At 41.2% G+C, this 24,745-nt stretch overlaps 1 protein-coding gene across 2 annotated transcripts in view; it reads right to left on the reverse strand.

The window, feature by feature from the left end:
• esrrga (estrogen-related receptor gamma a) overlaps positions 1-22,418 on the reverse strand; it is a 146,860-nt gene extending 124,442 nt beyond the window's left edge. The window contains exons 1-2 of one of the 2 annotated variants that reach the window (XM_069693766.1): positions 22,187-22,418; positions 18,685-18,737 (exon numbers count right to left, since the gene is read on the reverse strand). The gene's annotated coding sequence lies outside the window, so the exon portion shown is untranslated. The remainder of the gene's footprint in view (positions 1-18,684; positions 18,738-22,186) is intronic. The other variant, XM_069693768.1, reaches the window with a different exon arrangement.
• Between the last annotated feature and the right edge of the window lie 2,327 nt (positions 22,419-24,745).

Consider the following 24,745-nt stretch of genomic DNA (forward strand, 5'->3'; position numbering starts at 1 on the left):
TCTCTTCTCAAAGTGTATTTTTCAGGGGAATGTTTAGCACATTTGCCCTCCTTAACAACTCATTTAGAGTTTGATGCTAGCTAGCCGAGAAGCTATATATGCAGAATATGCCAAGTATGACATTGCAGCCTTCTAAAACAGTTTTAATATGTTTCTCTTTATATCTTGAATTGTTCAACCTAGAGTTTAAGACATGAACAAGTTGTTCTTAAAGTTGGAATCTCAAAATTGACCCTCTAATCTCTGTCGTCATAATATTTTGGAGAATGATAAGTCATTTCATAAGTCATTTTCGATGTACAGCACATGAACAATGAAATTATGATAGCCAAAACCATTTGTCAATCAAAGCATCTGCTAACAAAGAGTATGGCGAGACATTTGACATAAATCGCATTCTTGAGCTTTGCAGGGAAACAAGAAAAAGTACAGGGAAGTCTGGATATGATTTCAGACTTCAGACTGAAAGAAAGAGAAGAGCCGTGGCGCAGAGTGTCCCTCGAGGGAAAAACCATAGAGTGCAGTTTTATAGTAATGAAAGATCCTACCAGAGAGAGAAAAACATACACATCCAAAGGTTACTATAACTTCCTGTGTCTCCCGTTTGCGCTCCAACATTACTGGATAATATATGGATGAAACTAGGACAGTATATTTAAAAAGCGACTCACACTGTCTTCCCATTACAGGAAAAGAAATACAAACCATTAAAATGCAAAACAATTGTGGGTAATTTCTTTCAGTTTGAAATTACAGAAGTTAAATCTTTCAGAAACTTTTCAAAACATGTTCCCAGCTTTAGCTGAATGTCTCTAGAATCAATTGAAAGATGAGTGAAATGTCTGACTTTGTCTGAATTGGGGGAAGCAAACAGAACAGGAGGTGGTACAGAAGGGATTTAGGGAGAGAGATATGGTGGAAGGGGTGAGGAAAGACGAGGCAGGTGAGCGGGGTCAGACAGTGGGAGGAAGCTAATGTCTTTATTTCCTGGTGAGGTGGGACCTTGCGTTTACCCCGGAGGTCAGCGGTCATGGACAGGGTCACTGGGGGTGGTGTGAGGGGGTATCGCAATACAGAGGAAGAGAGAGAATATCTATACAAGACAAAAAAGTGGAGTGAACAAGAAAAAGAGACAATGGGAGTAATGGGAGAAAGAGAGGAAGAGAGAGAGGAGGGAGTCAGTCTGGTTTCAGTCGGGAAGGGAATGGGCAAAGGTGGAAAGGTTGAGGAGGTGAGAATACTCGAGGGAGAGAGGAGGAGGAACACACACAAACACACACATAGTGTAGACATGAAATAAGTATAGATGTGGAGTATAACTGTACTGATTGTGTATGAGTCCTGTCTGATGCATTGTATATTTTAGTTTGTGTGAGTGCCCTTCTCTGTGCCTCCGAGTGTGTTCTGTACGTAAGTGGAAGTACAAATGTTTATGTGTGAATGTGTATTTGCTTCTCTCCGGAGGCTCCGCCAACACAGCTGACAGATAAATAGAACTGAGTGAATGTATGACTCTTTCTCTCGAGTATTGTTAGCAGTTATCCTCTTGAACCGCTTCACTTACTCCCTTTTATTGAAATAAATCACACTTGTCAAATACGGCGCAATGAATATCTAGTCTAGTTTTATTTATTTCAACATGTAACCGCATTACCGACAATCACGTGGATTAACTCTGACAAACATAGAAAGATAAAACAGAGATTGAATCTCTGTCTATGTGGTTCCTCAAGGGTATTCTTAGTACGTTTACTTCTACTCCACCATTTTGCTTGGTATAATAACAATAATGTAAACAACATCAGTCAAATATGTTATGAAAGCGTAACTTTACGTTGTTGTTGCTTTATTTTAGCATCATTGTTGGATGCCTCTGTTGAAGTTGTGCTCGCACTGGTGTGTGTGTGTGTGTGTGTGTGTGTGTGTGTGTGTGTGTGTGTGTGTGTGTGTGTGTGTGTGTGTGTGTGTGTGTGTGTGTGTGTGTGTGTGTGTGTGTGTGTGTGTGTGTGTGTGTGCTCTTGTTCCATCAGCTTTGTTTTTAATGCTGACAGTAGTCTCTTCCACTTAATTAATGACAGCTTTGAAACTAGGACCTTCCACCATAACTCAAGCTTGCGCGCACACATTACGCTAAGACAAAAATATTATGCAAACATACATGTCGACATAGTTGCGCCAACACTGTAAAAAACAAAAGGAAAAAAAAAATCACATTGGACAAACAAAGAAGTTAATTCAGCTTAACATTTCCTCTTTTTTTGTTGTTGTTTTTTGTCAGGAGCACTTTAGAATCAAAAGTTGTTCTAATTTGAGGTTTTTTAACTTCAGATCATGAGTTGGATGAATGAACTGCTGAGAGTTCACTCACCTCATTAAGTTTTTAAAGATACAAAACTAGTATGTTGTCAGGCCTATCAGCATGCATTGGTTGTGGGGCAAAACTCTTCAGAGACTTTTTTGTTGTGAGAAAAAAACTATTCATGATGGAAAGTCACACTGTGCCTTTAATGCAAGTTAACGTTGTGGCTGTTTCTTTACATTAGGATCAAAATGATGAACCGTGATGAAGGTCAGTATAGACCTTTTTTCGCCCCATAGCTGACATTTTGATTTCTCACAGTAGATAATGCTCAGGTGTATTAATGATAGCTTACTTCCATTAAGTGTCCCAGTCAGCCATGACAGTGAACCATCATGCACAAAAGCAGGACCTCCCCTAAGTGTAAAATAGCCATCAATAATCCACCTGTGTTTACCCGACAATAAAATGTCAAACTGTCTGCCATGAAAAAGGTTTGTTAAAATCAGTCATCACTCATGTAAACATCTAATTTATCAAAGTAACTGCAATGAGCTTTATTTTGTCTTTACACTAACTATGATACAACAGCTACAGATTGTAGATTCTTCATGTCAAATGAAGGAGGCGAGCGCATTCTACTATTTTTCTTCAGTGGGGTTTCAATCAATATTTTCATTCTTGATTCACTGTGAAAACAATACAAAGATTCATGTATAACGAATGTAAATTGCAACTGAGCACATGGGCCACAGTTCTTTAAAAAGAACATCTTTTTACAGCAACATCCCAAGTGTGGGGCGGCACAGTGGTGTTGCCTCGCAGCGAAAAGGTTCCAGGTTCGATTCCGGGCCTTTCTGTGTGGAGTTTGCATGTTCTCCCTGTGCCTTCGTGGCTTCTCTCCGGGTACACCGGCTTCTTCCCACCATCCAAAAAAAACGTGCATGTCTGCTTAATTGGTGATTCTATAAATTGCCCTTAGGTGTGACTGAGATTGCGAATGGTCTTTGCTTCGGTCTGTCTCTGTGTTGGCCCTGTGATGGACTGGCAACCTGTCCAGAGTGAACCCTGCCTTCAGCCTATCCGCTAGGATGGGCGCCAGCCTGTTCAGGATAAAGTGGGTATAGATAATGGATGGATGGATCCCAAGTCTGCTGAAGGTGAGTGCAATGATGAATGATACGTTTTGGGTGTTTCCCTTTAAATTTCATTGAGTTTTGATGCATAACAAAAATGTGTTTTTCCAAGGCGTCTAAAGAAGAAAGAAAAAAAAAAAAAAGGTTTGTTCAATACTGCAATTATCGCACATTAGCACGCATCACCAGTCTTTTAAGCCTGCTGCCTGAACAAACCCTTCCTTGGAGGAGGTAGCTGCCTTCTACATCTGTCTGGAGCCTCTGATGTCCACATGTCTGCCCGCGCAAGTGTGTGATAATGAGTCTAAGTCCAGCCATTTGTGTGAAGGTATGTTTACGTGTTCAGTGAGCTTGTGTGTTCAGTCCACAAGCACGTGGTTCCCATGTGTAATTATACATCCTTGTACGAGTATGGGCCGAAACACCAGGGTATCTCGGTCAGTGGTATGATTCATGAAAATGGTATGCTGGCTGGAGTCACACTGAGAGTGAACAGTCTGTTCTCCAAAAATACCTCATCTGACTAATATAGTGGCAGGAGGGAACGTGCGCACACAAACACAAAACACGCACACTCCTTAATAAACGATTACATATCAGTCTACATTAAATTAAGTTTTGATCTTACATGTAGGTGTACTTACTATAACAGCAAAATCGGCACCTGAAATAATAATTAGGTTATAAAGATGTGTATAAAAATGTTGCTGTCCCTTTAACAAATTTTTTTCCCCATGATTTCTGACTGTTTGGCACAGACCTGGAGTGACATAATGTGACCCTTGACACTATAAATAACCACTCACAGCCTCAGTTCACTTTTAGACCATCTATTGCTGTCCAGTTCTAGTTATTCCTGTCTTACCTCTGGATCAGCGTGATGCAGCAGCTTAAAAATATCTCTTTACCTTTCCGATGGCTGGCGACCTACAACGGCACCCTGTCCTTAGACTCAGCCTTGTCGTGTATTTGGGGAGAATAGGACTGAAAGCGGTCGGCATCAACCAAAAGTCACGTTTCTATTTGGGACGGGTCCCGGATTTCTAATATTCGTTTTAATCTCCAAAATCGATTAGTACATGTGACTTTCGTTCTTCCTTATTTGCCATTTTTACCGGCGCCTGGTCGTAATGCGTTACTCCCGTCAGAAAGTGGCGGTAATGCGGCTAAAAGCTGCCTGCCAGCCGCATTAAATAACATGGGGAGAAGAAGAAGAACACGCTGCTTTCAGGGGTCCGGAGGTTTGGAGGTGAATCTGTCCTGGTATTAAGATTTCCCGGTGCGAACATGGAGAAACATGCAAAGACAACTGTAGCTGTCAGAAAGTTCTGTGTGGAACTTCTTCAAAACATAAATAATAATGAGGTGCGGTCACAACCATGCAGGTAAAGCCAGTATAGAAGCCAAGCCAGGCAGAGTGGAGCAGCGGCCGATATTTGAAGAAAAATCGAACAGCGCAGAGCGAATTTCAAAATAGTCGTTTTGATTGAAATTCTTATCTCTAGTTTCTATAAAGCAGAAACCATCAATTCTAAGTGATACAGCCAGTGACACTAATTAAAGTTGTCTCTAGTAGCCATGATTGACTGTAAGCTAACTCATGCTAACTCAAAGGAAACTGTGGCTGTAATCTAAGATTGTAATCTTATTTTTTTCATGATACATCAGTCTTAACACGGTATTGTAATTATTCTAATGAGTGTTATTAATAATTTTGAATACTACTGTTTAAAAAGAAATATATTTTGGAGCATGTCATTTGATTGACAGGGATCTTACCCAATCACAAGGTTCCCTCTTTCTGACAAAGTTTTCGAGATTTAAAACCTTACTTTAACTTATGTGGTACCATCATAAATACTTATATGATTTATGATTCCGTTTCCAGAGGGATTGCGCAGTATGACCTAGTGACTCAGCAGATTATGATGCTACTTTTAGCCAACTGACACATCTTATTTGTGTTTAATTTTGGAGTTTTCCTTCTTCTCATGGTGTCATCTGTATCAAAGGATGACTCAGCAGGTTATTAATATGTCTCTGGTCTGAGTTTTCCTTTAGACCCACACTTCTATCTTGTTCTAGAGTTATTCTTGTTCCTGGTCTTAGTACTGGACATCTGTATGACAGAATGTGATTCAGTCAGCTATAAATATGAATGGCCTTTCTGCTCGGCCAGCCGCGCGGATTAGCAACTCTTCCTGCTTTTCCACTGGGCTCAAAACCCACTGCAGCACATGCTCTCTTTCTCTCACTGGAAGGGAGATGCTGAGTGAGGGAATGGTGAGATGAAGCAGAGAATGGTATACCAAAAATGTCTCTACTGTTTAAAATTCCTCTCTCTGTTTTAGACTAAGGGGACTAAATGGTCAGTGACTGGCAAAGAGCAAAGCATAATTTAATTGAGTTGGTGAGCTGTCAAAGTCTACTGCATGTTAGAGACGCACCAGAAAGAGACAGTGGAAAAGAAGTGTCTATGAGACCTGCTCTCAACAGTTCCTGTAAGCTCTGATGGATTTGGTTTTACACACAATGTGATACAAATAAACAAAGCTATAAATGTCACAACAACAATCAAAACTCCAAGTGTTGGACTTTAAAATTTTCTGGAGCTTTAAACCACATCTTCAGTCACTTCAGTCTTCCAATAATTGGTGGTCCATTGGGAGGGGATGTAAGCCTTGCCACTGTTCAAAGATGGTCTTGCATATCAGCGGGCCTGACCTGATGTATCACTTGGACGAACATGGGGAAAAAGAGGATAGTGGAGGCAACATGGGAAGGGCAAAATGTTTCATTTTACATAACTGCCTGGTAGGGCTGACTCATGAAAGTGAAAGAGTCTAATCACCTGTCAGACACCCTCTAGTCGACTAAGATTCTTCAAGTCGAGCAGCAAGGAGGGAAACCATGGCGACTACCGCAGGCAGGCAAGGCCTGAGTGTCACTGGGCAGGGACCCCACACCAGCCTGAGCAGGCATGCCAACGTCAAGCCGGTCAGCCCTCAGAGCAGGCTAGTGAGAGCAAGCATGAAGTGGTGTGGGACACCTCTGGTTGACTAGAGGGGGGGAGGGGGGGGGGTTCTGTCTTGCAAGGACAAACGCTGGTTCCCACAGGCTACAGCCTCCACCAGGGAAGGTCTGTGGGTGTGGACAGGTGTGACAACAGGCCTGGACAATGGTCAGACTCTGACACAAAAGAAGAAAGCGCTGCAGATTTTCAAATTTCTAGATGCGTGTATGAAAAATGAAGAGTAGTTGAATAATAGGAACGAATAGTTGAACCTTCATTTTGAACTGCCAAATCCGATTCAACTGACAAAGTTGTGTGTCAGGTACAGAAACACTGACCAGTAAGAGCCAAGTAGTAAGTCCCGTGTTCTCATGGGCAAGAGGGTCACCCCTTTTTGTTTCCATGCCACTCTCAACACCCAAAGCTCATAAGAAGAGAGAATTATCTGCACCATTACCACCTATGAAAACAGTTGTGTTTTGTGTAAAAAAAAAAAAGTATACATTATAATGACACTGTTGATTGAATATGCCCACTCTCCCTATATGCTCTACAGCGGGTCTGTACTTGACATTGGTACTTACATGTTAATACATGTGATTGGTGGGTATGATCTTGTTTCAATGAAAATACTAAGGCTGCTACATGATACTCATCTCAGGAGAAAAGCCACGAGTGACCATCAGTGCCTTGGATTACCACTTATACACTGATCCACGCACACACACACACAAGCATACGCCGGACGGACACTTTGGTGTCTGTGACCGAGAGACATTTAAAAAGAATTAAGGCAGTCATGCCTTCTTATCCCCGGATTGAAGGTATCAATATATTTGTACTCACTGGTGTTATTAATAGCACCCAAGACACAACCAGACACCGGAGAGTGAGGTGACAAACAGATCCCTGGGCTATTAATAAAAGAGGATGGAAAAACTACGGTCAACCCACAGAGGGAGAGATAGAGAGAGGAAAATCCTGACACCAGTACTTAGGGTCAAGAACATGATGGAGGTGGAGAAAGAACAGACATTGTAGTCATCAATATTTTTGATAGGGTATGACATGGAAATTATGGGAAAGGCAAAAATCCTAATTATGGTTCTAAAGGACAAAGAATGAACAGAGGAAGCTACGACGATGTAAACGAAAACAACTGTTTAAACTGCTTTGTTGTGTGTCGGTTTTGTTTCAAACTGAACAGGACTGAGAAAACAAGCTTGCTGTAGATCCTTGTGCCAAAACTACAGTTTCACCTCCTTCAAAACCTTGCCATGATTGGGAAACCAGCTTTACATTGATATGAGGTATAAAAAAAATAAAAAAAAGTAAGCTGAGGGATAAACAAATTCTCTGGTGGTGTCAAAGATCAAGAGACTTGACATGGGGTTTCACTACTAGTACAATACTGTGAAATTAAGTGTTGGTTTAAGTTGATTTGAGCTTGGCCCTAGGTGGCAATGGAAAATATTCTCTCTCAGAGGGGTGGCAACTGTGTCTCACAGTAGACAGAAGAGCCTGTGAGACCCTTATCACTTTCAAACAGACAGACAGCTTAAACTAGGGCAGCCTGCACATACATACAAACAGCCACACAACACCTGAGTATGTTAGGTTGAACAGTTTGTTTTTCTCTCTTTTCTTGCCATTTCTTTTATAATCAAATGGCAAGTGGTTTGGCAGATGAGTACAGAGGGAAAGAAGGAGGAGAGGATGGCTGTGTCAGATCAGTATCCAATGTGCAGCACTAGAGAATGAAGAGTCCCACCTATCTCTCTCATTCCATCCCATTACCACTGGCCATCCTGTGACCTCTGACCTGTGCACTTTATACCTGCATTAGCTGCATCTAGCTTACCCACTCTAATGCTGAGGAGGCAATCGTGAGCTATGCTGGAAGTGCTCAGTCACAACCGGCCAAGAAGCAGCATTCTTTGTCATGGCTCCCTCTAAATAATCATGTACTAATAATGACTGTATTTACATTCAAAACATTTCCTAATTATTATTCGGGTAAAAAGGCACACAATCAGTGCCAAATACTGGCTAATCAGGGGTTGAATATACAGCAGCATCAGTAGCTGGGACATCAACACATGGATGCGCTTTTCTCTGCCATTTTTCCCATCTGGCTATGCTGACACTTTGAGAGACCTGATCAGGACTGTGAGAACCAAAGTAGCAACAAAAAACATGCAACCTTAACACTGGTTAATATTAAAAACATGCGTGTTTCTGTTGCCTTTTGTTTTCTTCGGTCATGGTCCTGTAGGTGCACCCGCCCACAGGGAATTATGTATTCCTCCAGGAAAACGAGGTCACCTTTGTCTAATTCTGTAGCTGGTGTCAATCACCATTCAGGGAAAAAAAGGAAAGCATCAGCGAAGGCCCATTGCTGGATATGTTCACTGTGTGGTTGCATAGTTTGTGATGCACACACTAGCAATTTCTACTGGGCAAGGCTCGACTCTTCTTGCAGAACAGAAAGGCTTTCATTTTCTGGATATTTTTACTTTTTTATGTTGCATAGTCCAGCACTCTAGAATAAAGGTATTCAGTGGGCAGCACAGAGTGAAGCAAAGAGAGAGTGAACAGAAAAGGGAATGAGAAAGACAGACAGGAGACAACAGGGTAACAGAAAAAAAAGAAGTGAGCTGAAACTTTGATCTGCTTGATTTAACACTTTGAAGTGCTGAAATTAATCCAGTACGGACAAAAGAATCTCATATAAATTACGTATTTGCTGCTGATGTCTTCACACGAGATTAATCAAGACTTGTCTCTAGACTGCACTCTATCACTGGATGACTTAAATTTAGATTTTGCTTAGTTATGTAAGCTTCTAATAATTTACAATGGGCATGGCTAGAGTGCAAAAAAATTGCTTCACTAATTAAACTGATGCTGCGAAAAGCATTGGTTATAATAATAAAATTATCACAAAATTTATGCAATGCTTCGGTCAAAAAAAGATGATCGCGAGACACAAGGAAATGTCTATTTGCACTAATTCTCGGAGTAACACCAGGCAATGTCCTATCTTTAGTAATTCCATGAATACAGCGCTGAGGGGCAAAACATGCTGTCCTCCTGCTAATGAAGCTTTCAGCCCTGCGCCACAACCACACAATGACAGCTGGTAGGGGAGGGGCAGGAACTATACGCCATGAAATAAGAGGGGGTAAAAATTGATTAGCAATTTTCATTTGCGCTAAGCTAAACAAAAGAAGGCTGCTGCCCTACTCTGCATATCATCATGGGGTGGGAGAGGAGGGGGGGGGCAGTGTTGACGGTGTTGGGCTGAGATGGGAAGTGATCTTTCAGAGCTCAAGGCATCTATTGTTTAGTTAGAGAGGATGTGGGTGTGTGGGAGGGCAAAGAGGGAAGACAAGAGGGCCGGGGACGAGGAAAGAGAGACAAGAGGGGAAGCAGGAGAGCTGTTGAGGACAGTGAAGTGAAGGAGGAGAACACATGGAAGCGGGAGGGGAAGAGTTGGGTGAAAGGGAGTAAAAAAAAAAGAGAAGGTTTTGGGAATTTGAACAGGGAAAGACAAGGTATGAAACACAGGACAGAGTGATGGGAGACAAGACAGAGAGGATGAAAGACAAGACAAGGTATGAAAGAGAAGGGGATAGAGGGAAGTTGTAGGGGTTGATGAATCTATCTAAGTGTGAAGGGGGGTAAAAGTAACAATGTGGGGAATGTCTGGCAGGAGAAAAAGCACGAGGAGAGAAGAGGGGGCAGCTGCCCAAGGGTTCATGACTAATCCTGAAAATTAAAAGGTGGACCAGGCTGGAGCCACAATGCTTTTTAAAAAACAAAAGCGAAGTGACAGGGCGGAAAAAAAATGACACCCCCATCACTTTTAAAGTTATTAAAGCCATTGAATATAGCGGCTCTGACAATAGAGAAATTTGCCAACCCTAAAGAAAAAAACTGCAGTACGTGTGCAGTACTGTGGCCAAGCCATGTTGTTGCATGGGCAGTTTTCTTGAAGGGTTTTTTGGCATGACCAGGGTGCACGATGGCTTATTAACAGTGACACTAGTGTACCTCACACTTGCACTTACACACATACACATACACGTACAAGTATACACACACACACACACACACACACACACACACACACACACACACACACACACACACACACACACACACACACACACACACACACACACACACACACACACCGTAATAAATGCAAAAGAGGCGAGAAAAATAGCAGCTGGTAAGTGAGTGAGGGGGGGGGGATCAACAACTTTTAACCAAAACACTGTACACAACTCTAAATTTAATTTTCTGCAAGATTAAGCACAATAATGACTAGCTTTATAAAAACCCATAACTAATGGCTTCCAATGAGCCAATCTATAGGCATTGATCTGCTCAGTATCTCATAGACTCACAGTGAAAAGCCTATAAATGAAGGAGGGAGGAGGCGGGAGGAGCAAGGCTAAAAGAGGAAAAAGGAGCACTATGTGGAAAAAGAGGAGAGTGGGGGAGAAGTAGTTGGTGAGAGAGAGCCAGGTGCAGAGAAAAGGCGAGAGTGAGGATGGAAGGAGGAGGTGAGAGGGAGACGAGGAAAGTGCAGGTAAAAGGACAGAGAGGAAAGGAGATGAGGGAAAAGGAGACAAGAGTGGACATTTGTCTGTTAAAAAAGGATAGCAGTAGATTGGCTGTAGAAGAAACCAGTACATTTTTGTAATTATAGTTCATAGTTCCTAAGTTTGTTTTGCAATCAACCACAAAACATATTACTGTCTCCAGGAAATAAACAGAGATCTTAAGAAACATGGGGTTCTGAAGCCATGGCTCTGTTAGAACAACTAAAGGGACATGTTCAGTTTGCTCTTGATAACTTACACACGACTCTGTGACTCAGAAAGGTGCTCTACAAAGTGTTAAAAGAGCAGTTCGCTGATTTTCAACCAGATTTGTATCAATACAAAATCACCAGTAGGAGTCTATGACACGCATGAAATTTCCGACAATGTAGCTAGCTGCGAGAGCTCCCTGCGCGACCACCGGTAAAAGTCCACCAAAGGCCGTCTGACGGACTTTTGGAGCCGGGGTAGAAACTACAGACTGTTTATTTCCAGGGTGTCTGCAGCCAGTCAGTGCCGAGGAGAGGCAGGTTCTGTCCTCACCGCTCCAAACTCAAAACAGCCCGTCCGCCATGCTCACATACACAAACCGGAGGACTACGGCAGAAAGTTACGTTAATATGCACGACAACCATTTTAACAGTGTAATGCTGGATTCAGACATTCAGGGCCACTTATATCAGCTGGAATGTAGTGCGGAGGAGCTCCGGCGTCTGGAGGAGAAAGAGGCCACCACAGTCGAGAGCGAAGGCCGAGCACCATGCGACGGAAGCGGCACAGAGCGAACCGGGCCCGGTACCGGTCACTGACCGGGTTGGGTACAACAGGTGGAGCCGCTGCGGGAAATGTGCACCGATGGACACCGAACTACAGTTGCCGTGCTGCTGTGAAATAGCGAAGCCAGCGCGGCGAAACGGACGTCTGACCACACAGTAGGTGCAGCCACGACAGTTTTTTTTTTTGCCTTCAAAATGTGGCACGATGTTCACTATAATTTTTTATAGTTTAGCAGGGATCGTTTACAGTCTCCTTTGATTACATGTCCATTCAAACGGACAGCCTTTGATTTCGCGACTGGATGCCCAGTAGTCATCAAATGTTTGTTCTTTACATTATGTGCATTACTCTGAAGCACTTTTTATCACGTTTTCTGTGAGCTGTAAAAAAGCTTGACTCGCTAAGTTTCTTTTTTTTTTGCAGACAGTATGACCTGACAGCCTGTTGCTGTTTCTTGGATTTCTGCAGGGAGAGACTGGGGAAGGACGACCGTCTTGTTTTGCCAGCCACGGTACTGCAGACCACCAGAGTGAAGTTTCCATCACTAACGGACCGCACCACAGACTGAGAAACAGTAGATGCCCTAGATGAACTATAACTTTAAAGTATCCTTCAACATTGTTTAAATTTTCATCAGGTGAGAGATCATACTATTCATGTCACACAATCGTTTGAATGGGAAAGTTTACTCGTAAGTATCTTTAGAGAAATTTTGTGAATAAAGCTTTGATTTTGCTGGTTTTAGTTTGTTCTATATCCCATTCATTCTTCAGGACATGCTACTGGAAGCAGCAAAGAATATGAGGTTTGACCCTCTTAAAATAGATTGTTTTTGCAGACAGACATTTCTGCCTTTGATTCATTCTGCACCTATATGACTACTTTAACATAATATGTTATAATAGCCCATGTGCTTCTACAATATAGTTCTTTATAAAAGTTTTTTTTTAATCTGAGGAAGAAAGTGAATAACAACATAGAATTGCTAAACTACTGATTTATAGACCAACCAATACAAAAAAAAGTATTTGTTTTATATCAGTATAATAGTTGCAGTTGTTTCCAGGAGTTATCATCATGACAGTACTTCAGTTTGTAATTTATCCCAGTGATTAATTTTTGTAAAACACAGAGCTCAGAAAGCAATAACATAGATGGTAATTAAAGCATATTGAAAATGTGTCAATTGGGAAATTTTAATCTGAATCAGCACAAAGTCAAGCATCAATGCACCGTCCACTTTAACACCCAGAAGTGTGCTTCAGCAGCAGCTGTTGAAGTGTGTTGTTGCAGCTCTTTTTGAAGGTTCTGGTATCGGTTCAGTGTTGGCTGGCAGCGCAGGCAGGTGATGACACCAGTGTCTCGTAGGGAACATTTGGGTTCGGTCGCCTCTCATTGCTTCAGATGAACTCTGTGGTGTGTGGATTGAAAATCACAATAAACTGGTGTAAAATGTGGTTCTCCTGCAAGAGGAAGGGGAAAAAAAATGTTCTGAGTTGGAATGTTAAACTCTGTATAATCATTTATGAAATGACTCTTAATTTTGGGCCCCAAAAAAATCAGTAACAATAACACTTATAAATAACACAATAAAGGAACACTTTAAAAGGCCCACAAGTCTCTAATGAGAAACATTTTCACCTTTACGACAGGAGTGTACTGTATCATATCATTCGCAATGAAGATTTTTTTATTTGACCAAATGAATTGTCAAGATAATATAAATATTCCAACTTGTTGACGTAATAAATAACATTGTACTGATGTGCAGTGTAACAGTACGACATATGTTCTGTGTCCCCTCTCCCTCTGGCTGACATGTGGTTGTAGTATTGAAACAGTAAGATAATGAGGGAGACGCTGTGCAGAGACTGATTATGTCACTGCAGCAGTTTCAGCTGCAAGCAATTCCTGCAACTTACAGTATCAGTGAGTATCGTGTACTTTACCTGCTAACATAACATCGTAGTAACGGTAGGTGGTGGCGACATCCTCACCTGCGTTTGGCATGTTTTGGGTCGGGGAGGATGCAGAGAACAGTCCCGGTTCGTAGATGGACCGGCGGTATCTTCCACTTATTTCCTCTTTACGTACTCAGTTTGGTCCAAGTTGTTGTGTTCTTACTCCTCCGGTTTGAAATGGAGACTACAAACTTATACTTTCAACCGCCGTGTTCTCTCCATGTGTGAGGTCATTTGTATTTGTTTACAGTGCTCGGGACCCGGGAACAATGCAACTCGAAACCATTACGACCAAAAAGTTTTGTTAATAAACGGGTGGCTGCTCACTTGCTAACACCCCGGTGTAGATGCAGGTGACCGGGACCTCCGTTCAAGCTTATCCAATAGAAACGACGTAGGGGCGGCTGCAAGAGAACGCAACGAGTGCAGTGCATTCTGGGATTTGTAGGACTACCGCATTTTGAGTGAAAATGAAGACTGAAGCCTATTTTTTGTTTGTTTTCCCTGGTCATGTTGCACCAATTTCAAAAATCTTTGAACCTATAAAGTGCATGGACACTTTTGTACAAAGACCATCTTTACACCGGAAACTATTCCTTTAATACTGAAAAGTTAAAGATGCATTTAAATTGCATTGAGGTAAATGTGGGGTGCAGTGATTTTGGAGCCTGACCCATCTGGACTAAATGTCAGGATATCCTAGACATAAAAATTCGTATTTCATTTTGTCTCTTGTGTGTTCCCTAAATTTAAATCCAGTGCTAAATTACTGGAGTGACTCTTCAAAGTGTCAACTTCAGTGCTATTCAAACAGAGTCTGAAAACCCTTCCCCTCCATACTTTTCCAACGTCAGAATTGGGGGGGCTGATGATCAATGTATGTAATTGTATAAATTGGACATTTACACAATGGCTGGTGTGAAAGTGACAAATTCTGTCATGTTTGAACTGTAAATGCCTTCAGAAAACGATTTTCCAAAATTGTGATCCGTTGTCCCAATTTAAATAATTACTGAATCTCCCCCTCTCTTCAATAGGCTTTTAACTCTGTCTTTCAGTGTGGCAGTTTGGAACAGCTAAACTTGTCATTAATTTTGAGCATATCCCCTCCTTTATCTATTGGTTTCTACTCAGTGTTAAAAGCTCAGTTGGTACAAAATCCCACCAGGTGCACACAGGAACACTAACTAAGCACAACACTTTGTAAATTAATGTAATACGTCCCCGTTCTTAAACATTATAATGACAATTATCTATCTAGTAGCCATGCTAATCTTTTAATAACGGCAATATCTTTGTGTGTAGGAGGCGGAAAGACGCAACTAAACAAAAGCAAACCAGCTGGAGTTTAAACAATGTGTCACAATAAAAATCATGATATTTTTTAAAAGGTTTTTGGGGCAATTAGCTATCTAGTGGTTTTTTACATTGCTAATCCTACACTTGACAGCTTTTTAGAGGCTCACTGACTAAGAACTAAAGGTGGTGGCATGTGAGAAGGAGGAGGATGGAGTGAAATAAAACAATCCTCTGCTGAAAATGCATAGAAGCTTAAATCCGGAGAGGGCTGCTTGCGTTAATCCCCATGGATTAAGCTTCTAAATACTTCTATTCAAGCCAATTAATTCATGCATATATCTCTCTCCGGCTCTTTTCATGTCATTTAAGAGGATGGAGGGCGACTTCCTGGGAAATCAGGAGGAGGTTGGACATGTATCTACATTAATGCATGTGGGGCTCTCTCTTCAGGACCATGCAGCTACATACATTCTGATGCGGCATGCACGCACACATACACACACGCTACAATGCAGAGGTATACATTGGGATTGTAATAGGGAAATGATGGTGGGAGGGTGAGGATTGAGAGGGGCCTCCAAAAGTTGACTGACGTATTCTGACAGCTGAATACTAATCATGAGATCAACCTCTGGCTAAATCTACAGGATCTCACTGGGGCTTCTGGCTGTGAGAAGCATAAAAAGGATTAACAGTAAATACAGAAGGCTTACAGAGAACAGAGAGACACCAGTGGTCGGACTCAACAACTTGAAACAAAAGGTTGAGGGGAAGAAGGAGGAACTAAGGAGGCGGAAGTGGACAATGGACAACTGCAAAACCTGACCTAAAATTATCTGAGTGACTGGGATGAAAAAGGAAAAAGTTAAACAGGTCTGACATCGTCTATAATTTTTTGATGTATCATAATTAACTGCAAAACAAGGCAAAAGCATTGTTTTACTTTCATACTTTTGGTTTTCCTTTAAAACAATAATGAGGAGCAAAAATACCAAAAACTGGAAACAATGTCTCCGTCTTTAACTTCACTACCAAAAGAGAGACACTCTTCATAAATTAATTTCCTGTTTGCAGTGATGTCACTAATGATTTGGGGTCCCAATTACATCATCAAGGCCTGAGGTGGACTGCAGTCTCTAGTATTAGAGAAGCCTCAAGTCTCTGGTTACCAAGATGTGTGTGTGTGTGTGTGTGTGTGTGTGTGTGTGTGTGTGTGTGTGTGTGTGTGTGTGTGTGTGTGTGTGTGTGTGTGTGTGTGTGTGTGTGTGTGTGTGTGTGTGTGTGTGTGTGTGTGTGTGTGTGTGTGTGTGTGTGTGTGTGGGGGGGGGGGGGCTGGCAGCAACCATTGCATAGAGTATTAATAGGAACTTGCATCACCCAGAAAGGCTTCCAGATAAATAGAAGCTCACATCAGACCCAAGTCCACGATCAGATTACAACCTCCAGACAAAATCCAAGGTTTGAGAGTATTAGCACTCTGTAATCTGAATATGAAAAAAGTAACGACAGAACCAAAACAAAACAAAGACAAAGACTGGCAGGAGAAAAGGAATAACGATTTAAAATGTGTAATCTAAGCAAATAAAGTCATTATTTCCTACATAGACTCCAGAGCACTAAAAGAGGTGATAACTAGTGCTTGACCATATATCACTATTTTTCTTCCTGAGATATGGAAGGAAACAATAGAATTTATATTGAGATTCGCTATTAGCATCACGTGCCACCTATTGTTCCGTCTAAAAAGACATAACACTGACTTCGTTACTTACCAAGCTCCAGCAAGTAGTGTGATATATTTCGATGTCTGTTCCTATCTCTTACACTTATGGTTTTGAGTCATAGCACATTTTATGTACCATTATTTGTCCACATTTAATTGTATCAAAACTGCATGTCAAAAGTAAATATAATTTCTACCTATCATTTAGACTAATTTATGTATTTGTTTTACTCTCAAAAGTTACAATGGAAGAACTGAGGCATGATGAAAGGTGCTAATAGATCTCGGCAGAGAGGAGGGGCCAAAACCCGGCTCCTCAGAGCTGCAGCTAACCATCGTTTTTTTTTTTTAATGATGTGGAGTCGTGCTTTCGATTCACTGAGACTCTCCTTCATCACAGCAAACAAACTACATTAATTACATGTTGGATTGTTACTACAGGAGGCAGAATAACTGAACATAAGACACACTGAGCAGCAGAGAGCCGGACAGGGAGAGGGAGAGAAGCCGCCGTTAACTGCTAAGCTAAAATAGCTAAGAGATCTGAACAGCTCGTAAACAGCTGAGATCCCCGAGAAAGTCGCTGGACGAAGTGAGCTGCCAGTGTGTGAGCACAACTGGCGTACGTTTACATTTACAGCGGGTAATAAACCGCCGTGATGAAATAAAGAGTAAATGAACTGCATTAAGAGAGCAAAAACACAGCTGTGCCATAAACCGGAAATGAGACAATACACTTCCTGCAGCACGTCAGTCTGTTTGATGTTGAAAACAACTGATGCAGCATCTCAGAAAGACTTGTTTTGCAGCAGTATATTTTCAAGCAAGAAGGAAACACTGCCTTCGTATTTTATTTTGATCACAATCTGCGTTAATAAAAGTGCTTGTGACATTTCACATGTAGCTTTGACTTACAAATCAATATTCGACCGACTTCATAGAAATATTGAGCTATATATCGTATATCGCCACTCAGCCAAAATGTATCAGGATATGACTTTTGGTCCATACCGCCCAGCTCTAATGACAACCATAATAGACAAAATCAATGATAGATAAAATGCATAGCTCAAACAGTACTTGTGTAAAAATTCAACAACCCAGGCCCAACCACAAATTCCAAAACAGGTGCGAACATGTGAGATTAATAAAAATGTGTCATCAGATTGCACCTGGCATCAGATGTTACTGCTGGCGGGAACTGGTGCGAGTTCGTTGACCAGTTCCCAAACCTGCACCACCGACAGTTGCAGAATCAGCACCTCAGAGCCCTGGATTGTGACCCTGACAAAACCTGCATTATATAAAACTGAGCAACTGGTCTGATGAGCTGGCTGCGCCCTGAATGGCTGATAACAAGTGATGAGTTCATTGTCAAAAGCTAACAGCAGATTAAGATGCACTTAACCTTTTATAGGGATCGCATACGTACACATACATGGGTATCACATACATCTGGTAATTTCTTGATGTATTGCTCAAGGGAAGTGCAGCATTGTGGAAGTTTACTTATGGGCTTAAACTTAACCGAAAGACAATGTCTCACCTCTGTGCTATTGACCAAGTGAAGGCCAAACTTAAACACTAATAATAATGCGTCCTTAAAGATGTTCTCAATGTCCTCAATTTAAATATCTGTCATATTTAAGAAAGGCAAGATGGAAAGCCACTGTTATCACCACTATATATGAAGCATCAAAATGGAATGAAAAAAAAAAAAAGAATATATATAAAATTTATCCTGATTCCTCCTACAACTTTGTAAAGTACTCTACCAATTATGAACAATTGCAACTTCTGTATTGGGTCATTGAATCATAAAAGCAGTTCATAACTATGATTTAATAGCACTGCTCCTCTTACCTGATATTCTTCTACTCAGGTTAGTGCTGTAAGGTGGGCTCAGTCTTCAGATACTGTAATAAAATGAAACAAAAAAAATAATGTAGCTGGAAAACTTCAATCAGATTTATACTGCAACAAGTACAAAAATGGGAAACACACAGCGGTACATAGTACAAGAGCTGACCAGCTGCTTTTCAAGAGAGTAGAGCTGAAGACATTGAACGAATGCTGATATGAATGTAAAAGATCATACATTCAGTCTTTGAACTTTGCATTTTTCCTTCTCCACGTCGTAGGCGGTGTCTCTGCTTATCCCTCAATTGTGTTGTCTTTTAACAGCCGCTCTGACTCCGTTTCACTCTGATCTGACATCGGTCTCTCTGATTGGCCGACCAACCTCTTGCACTAACCAGTGACATGCTTTAATTATTGAGCGGCTGACCTCAATTGGTTCGCTGGAACAGCCTAAAACACATTGCGCCACACACAAACATGCTGCGTGCACATACAAGCACACACATTTGCAAACCATGCTCACACACTCACGATCTCATGCAGGACATACTGCACACTAACATGCTCACCCTGGGGACAGTTTCTAAAGTCTAAATATATACAGTACTGTGGACAACATCTACTCCGCCTGTTACTCCTCTCAGTTCATTCATATTAAGAGCACACTGGTTGTGAATAGTAGCATGCTGAACTGAAATATGTATTTATACCACATACACAGTGTACTTAACAACAATAATTCATGTCAGACGAAATATAACCAAAGACTTGCCGTGTACAGAACATATACATATTAGCTGTGTAATTGTGGAGTGTAATTCATGAGACTAACCTATTTAAAAGTAGCCTGAATAAGTGCAATTTGTCGATTACCTGTGAAAACCATCATAAAACAAGTAGTGACTTAAGATATAAAACAAATTCCCCTCTTCACATTGAGTTCTAAAATCATACCGTAAAATAGCTGATTGTTTTTGATTTAGAAGAAATACATGCCGAGGTGGTTGTAAAGGTAATCTAAAAACATTATTTCTGTATGTTTTACTTCAGTTGTTATCACAAAAGGAGACATACACTGTTCTAGTAACACTGTTTAAGAAAATGTGTTTATATATATATATATATACACACACACACACATACACACACACACACACACACACACACACACACACACACACACACACACACACACACACACACACACACGTAATTATTACATTTCCAGAGAGGTTTACTATTTTGGTGGACTGATGTCAATAAACTGTAATATATCGTGCCTCCATTACATATTTTTTGTAAATTTGAGGGACACACAAATACAAAACCAATGTTAGCTGATATATCAATCTCTTTTACTCCTTAATATCAGTACCAGGGCCAACCCCAAAATTCTCTTATCAGTTCCGGCTGTAATTTGTACGACTTACACATTCAGTTTCAGTTCAGATTTCTGAAGACCAGATATTCAAAAACATGACTGTAGCATAATTTATCTGATTTTGCTTATGATAACATATTTGCTAGCAAATAATCAGGTTCCTTTTTTATTTGATTGTATTTTAATAATGTTCAGTATATTAAACAACATTGATATTAAACTTGTGCTCTAATAACACAATGTATTAAATTGATCATTTATGGTGACAGACAGCAACTCATAAGGGCTGTCAAGTGTAACATTAATACTCATCACAGTTCATTTGACAGTTATATATATATATATGTTTGTGTGTATTTGATATATATAGTCTTACAGGGGTTTCCTTTAAAGGCACAAAGACTTCAAATGTAATTTACGATACATCACAGATGTTGACTGGAAACATGTTGACTGGAAACATGAATCCTGTTCTACATCTTTCATAACTGGAGCTACAAGAAAGAGAAATGATACACTTCTTTTGGTATGCTACGTATGTACTTAGTATGCTAAAATTTGATATCCAAATATAACCTGGGGTGTATGGTCAGTGGTCACACTTATCTTCCTACAAATGATCAAACACAGTGGATGATACTGGACATATGATGCCTACTTTGCTTCATAAGACATGATGCATGCAGAGCATTTTTAGATAAGGGTGTGATGGTATCGTACGTGGAGTATTAAATATACTCCAGCTGGTTCCACTTCGTTTTAAATGTGACAAGCGGCAGTATTTCATCTGCTGACTTCATGATGTCAAATGTTTGGCACTTGGTGCAATAAAATGGCACACGTCTTCAGTAATGACATTCATCTGAAGAATGCCTTCAGAAACATGAGTGACATGTTGACTCTCATTATATTTTGATGAGTGTAACCTGACTGGGCTCCACGGCATGCTGTGTGGCTTGTGGCCTATGATTAGTTACAAATAGTTCAATGGGTCACACCACTTGGCTCTGATCCCGAGACCTCACAGGGTTCGGACACACAACCCCCAAACCACAGGCCCATTTCAAGTACAGAAGTACAAGTTTGGCAGGTACACAGTATTTATTTGTGTTTAAACATCCAGGCTGCAGGGGTAGGATAGTGAGCTAAATAATTTTGCAGGATGCCTATTGGTATATAAACATATTCCTGTATTTTACTGTCCTGTTAAGGCAAATTATGATGAAATGATGATGATGATGAAATAATAGTTAAATGGTACACCGGGCCCTGGTATCAGGTATTTTACCTTAATTTATAGTGCAGTATGGATAAACAGGAAACGCAGGAGCATAATGACATGCAGCAAAGATCCAGCCAGCAGAGATTCAAACCAGGGACTCAGCTACTAAGGGAATTTTAGCCCTAAACTCTCAGACACCGGGTCGCCCAGAGAGTAAAGACTGTAACGTTGACTCACCATGGACTTTTTCTGCAGTTACAGGTGTTTTAAATACTACTGTAAGATGCACTCGTGTAAAGAAGGTAAGAGATATATTCAAGAATATACATTTCCTTTTACATTAAGTAAAAACGTTTGATGTTGCAAGTTTTACAGTAAAAACAGACAACTAAATCAGCTAGCATGGACACACACACACACACACACACACAAACAAATACACGCACACAAACGAGTGCAGTCAAACAGAGCTCTCAACATGGAGCTTCATGCATGCATGCGTGTGTCTATGAAGTTTGGCACTGTGTTTCTTTGGTCCATACGGCGTTTTGTATTTGCCATAATCCCCTGTCAGCAACACTTAGGCAGGCAGACAATAGCAGAGAAGATCGGCAGCCAAACCCCTTCACTCTGAGCTTGGCAGGTCGGTGTGCAAGCAGCAGGTTCCACACACACACACACACACACACACACACACACACACACACACACACACACACACACACACACACACACACACACACACACACACACACACACACATACAATACAGTAAATGCACATCCATGAAGCGCGCGCACACACACACACACACACACACACACACACACACACACAGAGAGAGAGAGAAAACACACACACACAGAAAACACACATGTCCCGCTGAGATGCACGTTACTCACACCGTCTCCCGGCTCTCTTCAAAGAGTTGTGGTGCAGTTCTCAAGGACACGGCTGTATGAGATCCCCTCTCTTTCTCTCTCTCCTCTCACTCTGGCATACTCTCTCTGTCTCTCTCACACTCTCTCATTTGCTTCTCGGTTGCAGGACGCTGCCACAACAGATGCAAGTGTGTCGCTGCATTTCTCCTCTCCTGTTTATTCATTGCTTTTCCGTCTTTCCCCTTCTCTCTCCTCTCCTCTCCTCTCTTGGTCTGCAGCTGAGAGGCAGAGCTCATTCTCTACGCCATGAAGCAGAGCTTCTCTCTTTTTTTCAAGTGCTGGGTAGTATGAGAACAAGGAAGTGAGAGAAAGAGGAAGGGAGGGAGGAAGAGGAGGAAGGATTGCTGGGCGAACTGACCAAACTGATGTGCCACTCCAGGATACCAGCGTTCTGCAGACAGTAAGCCAGAGTCACGCTGCAGAAAAAACAAACAGCTTTACTGTAAAGCAGCAGCAGAAGCTGTGGACGCATCGCATATGTTTCAGCCTTGCAAAAAAAGCGAAAGACGGATAGAAATAAAACATATTCAGACCACAGGGAAAGAAGATGAGATGAAGTGAAGTGAAGTGAAGTGGAGAAGAGAAGAGAAGAGAAGAGAAGAGAAGAGAAGAGAAGAGAAGAGAAGAGAAGAGAAGAGAAGAGAAGAGAAGAGAAGAGAAGAGAAGAGAAGAGAAGAGAAGAGAAGAGAAGAGAAGAGAAGAGAAGAGAAGAGAAGAGAAGAGAAGAGAAGAGAAGAGAAGAGAAGAGAAGAGTCTCAAATAGATGGGAAGGGAGAAGTGGGTGGGTGGGTGGGGGGTGTGGGGTAGAAAAAGTGGAAGTCTAAGTATTCCCTAAAGCCGTGCTGTCTTTTCTGAAAAATTGTCCCTGCAGGCCGGATCCAGAAAGAGGCAACACAAACAAACACCGAGAGCAGAAACAAACATCTATTTATGGAGGAGGGGGTCCAGTTTCCCAACCACATTTGCTTGCAGCTTTTTTGACAGTGTTACCAATTCAGCAGTTTAAGAGTAACAACTATGTTGAGGAGAGGAGAGGAGAGGAGAGGAGAGGAGAGGAGAGGAGAGGAGAGGAGAGGAGAGGAGAGGAGAGGAGAGGAGAGGAGAGGAGAGGAGAGGAGAGGAGAGGAGAGGAGAGGAGAGGAGAGGAGAGGAGAGACAGAGCAAGGTAAAGTTCATTACTTTCTACAAGTGGCTCATCACAAGTGAACATTAAGAACAATTTGAGCATGTATAATGTTTTCGGTACATGCCAGAAATAGGTCAATGCACACCAGTCTATTTACAATCTCTCCATAAACACTCAGTGGGTTAACAACACTGCAAGTACAGCCTCAAAACAAAAAGTTTTTTTTGTTTGTTTGTTTGTTTTTTATTGAGAACACTATACTTGTTGTTTCGGTAGTGCTTGTAACAATGTGCATGTATTTACTTTAATGTTTTATCCTCTTGATTTTGAATATTAAAAATGCATATGTGAATTTTTATCTGATGTAAGATCTAAGATAAAGAATTATCTTATCAATCTTATCTTGATAAGATAAGGCAAACTACTACATTATTAAAATAGATTGCAAAACCAAATAGATTTTAATGTGCTTTTATTTTCCTGGTGAGAACAATGAAAGATCTGGTAGCATAACAGTCCCGATCATGATATCTGTTTTCCTATTTCCCAAAGAACCACAGGAGGAAATGTTAACCCTCTGACTGAGACTGTCATGAGCCCCATTTTATCCAGAGCTGTGCAGCCCTCGGGCCAAAGGAAAGCCCTGCTGCTAATGCATTGATGAAGAAGCAGCAATTGATTTGCTATAGAAATGCACCAGATCAGCAGCGGCCTATCACACATGGGATCAATCAGGTCAGTTTTAGTTAAAGAGAGGCCACCACCATGTTTTTCAGACATAAAAATGTGAATGCTTTACACATATATTTAACAAACAACAGGCTATCTTGCCTGCTAGCAGAGTGGTGTCTGAGGTCATTTTTGGTTCCCTTATTCTGTTAATCAGGTTTCATTTTGAAAAAGGAATCTACAGTAATTGTAATTAGTAACAATGTGTTTGACTATTTTTTTTAATGTGTTTAGGTGCTGAGCATGTTGGAGGCTTTGCTTACACTAAAAGTTACCTTTTTTTCCTGCCAGAAGAGGATTTCCTTCACTTGGCAAAAGGTGGGTGTAAATTGAGGTAATGTAAACACTGGATGGAGAAGAGGATTCGTGACATTATGTGATTCAAAATTTGCAATGCCAGAAGACGTGAGGAAACAATTATGAAAAGGAAGCAGAGGTAAAAACAATAAGCACAAAGATTACATGAAAGAGTGGAATAAGGCAGGGAGGAAGATGATAAAAGCAGGCACACAGATGGGGAGAAGGGGAAGAGGGTGGAGGGCAAGGACAGGGGTGAAGTGTGTAACTCACTCCTGTCCCCATCACCAGCACCCAGTCCTAATTTACCCAGAACAATCAATCAGATCAGGAGGCAGACACTGATAGAGGACTACCATGCAACAGGA

This window comes from Brachyistius frenatus, unplaced genomic scaffold, assembly GCF_029030835.1.
Source record: "Brachyistius frenatus isolate BFR_SWC_R1_liver_20210118 unplaced genomic scaffold, ASM2903083v1 Contig_15, whole genome shotgun sequence".
Taxonomy (NCBI): Eukaryota; Metazoa; Chordata; class Actinopteri; family Embiotocidae; genus Brachyistius; species Brachyistius frenatus.